The sequence below is a fragment of the Marmota marmota genome, unplaced genomic scaffold (genome assembly GCF_001458135.2).
Source record: "Marmota marmota marmota unplaced genomic scaffold, marMar, whole genome shotgun sequence".
Taxonomy (NCBI): Eukaryota; Metazoa; Chordata; class Mammalia; order Rodentia; family Sciuridae; genus Marmota; species Marmota marmota.
Genome location: NW_026000229.1, coordinates 52,672,422 through 52,673,998, shown reverse-complemented (window position 1 = coordinate 52,673,998; position 1,577 = coordinate 52,672,422). Strand labels below are relative to the sequence as shown.

Below are 1,577 nucleotides of genomic sequence, written 5' to 3'. Positions count from 1 at the left end.
GGGGCGGGGAGGAGGAGGGGAGGTGGCCCGGACAGGGTAGGGTGTGGGAGGGGAGGGGAGCCGCACAGCGGCAGCCGCCGCCTCCTCCCGCGCCCGCCTCAACTTTTTGTACAGCCCGGAGAGATACCAGCCACCCAGCCCCTAGCCCCCAGGGTCCTGCCATGGACTTCATAGAGAAGGACGCACCACGGAGTTGGGGGCCGACTCCCCCAAGCAGCCGGCTTCTCACCGCGCGGAAGCAAACTTAGCGGCGCGGCCAGCCCCACAGCCATTTTCCCGGGTAACCCGGGGAAGCGGCCGAGGAGGGGGCTGCCGCGGCGGTTCCTGCAGTTGCTGCCGCTATTCCCTGACTTGCCACTTCTCCTGCGCTCGCTGCACCGCTTGCCTAGCATCTTCCTCCCTTCCTCCAAAGCTTCCAACTGCACTGGGACCCCGGGCAGCAGCACCAGCTGCTACTGCCGCTTAGACCATTCAGTATACCCGCTTCCCTTCTCCCCACCTACCTACTGAGGGTGAAGTGCGAGCTGTCAGCTCTCGAGTCCTCCACCCCACTGATCGCCGTGGGCCCCCGTCCGGGAAACACCACTCCGGGCCGCGGCGGCAGTTCCTGCGCCGGATTCCCCACTCGCCCCGATTTACTGCCACAATCCACCAAATAACAAGCTGTTGAGCAGACTCTCTTCTACACGAACTCCTATTGGCTGCCCATGACGCCGAAGAGCTTTGGATTGGAGCTCGTTACCTGCCGTTCTCATTGGATGTAGATGTGAAACTTCACGGATTGGTGGGAAAAACAGCAGGTAGGATATCTTCCACTTATGATTGGCTGTCTTCGAAGCCCAACCTTATTGGAGAATCAGGGATTGAGTAAGCAAGTCCTGAGAAATGATTGGGAGAGACGACTCCGGATGTGCTTGACTGAGCACTGATTGGTGCATTGAGGGGTCAGGAAGAGCAGTTCCACACGAGGATTGGCGGTGGAGTGTCCCATGGAAACGGAACCCAGAACAGCAGCCAGGAGCTTGCACGGGGGCGGGGCAGGGTGTTTCCAAGGCGCCTGCGCTAAACCAGCTTCTCGGCGCCATTTTGTCCCGGCAGCAGTGGTCGCAGCTCTATCGCATTTTATGTTCCTGGCTGGAGGAAGCGGAGTTTTCAGCCGGTAGATTTATTTTAATGTGGCGCCCATTCAGTGTTCGCTCCGGGACAGCACTCAATGAAGACCGGTGGAGTCTCAGAGCTTTTGAAAAGGTGAGTTGGAGGCTATGGTTGTCTGAATGACTAGGGGATGGCGCAGCTTTAGCGGCACCGGCACCGGAAGTGAAGGGCCGCAGGCGGCCATGGTTATAGTAAGTTTCCCCGCCGTGGGGTGGAGTGTGGGGGCGGGGTGTAAGGAGGCGAGGCTTCCTCTCCCGCCGAGGAAAGAGAAAGGCTGAGGAGGCTGACTCGTGGTCCTGGGAGGTAATCCTGTGGTCCCTACTCAAGGGAATGAGCGGTGTTCTGGATTCTGCTTTTCTCCGAGCAGTTTTTCCTCCCTTTGGAAGTGCGTTTCAGGGACTTGTCATATTTTCCACCAGAGT

The 1,577-nt window shown here is 59.2% G+C and overlaps 1 protein-coding gene across 2 annotated transcripts in view; it reads right to left on the bottom strand.

Moving 5' to 3' along the window:
• The window catches only part of Arid4a (AT-rich interaction domain 4A), a 77,907-nt gene extending 77,184 nt beyond the window's left edge, over positions 1–723 (bottom strand). The window contains exon 1 of one of the 2 annotated variants that reach the window (XM_015480927.2): positions 504–723. The gene's annotated coding sequence lies outside the window, so the exon portion shown is untranslated. The remainder of the gene's footprint in view (positions 1–503) is intronic. The other variant, XM_015480930.2, reaches the window with a different exon arrangement.
• Positions 724–1,577: the final 854 nt, after the last annotated feature.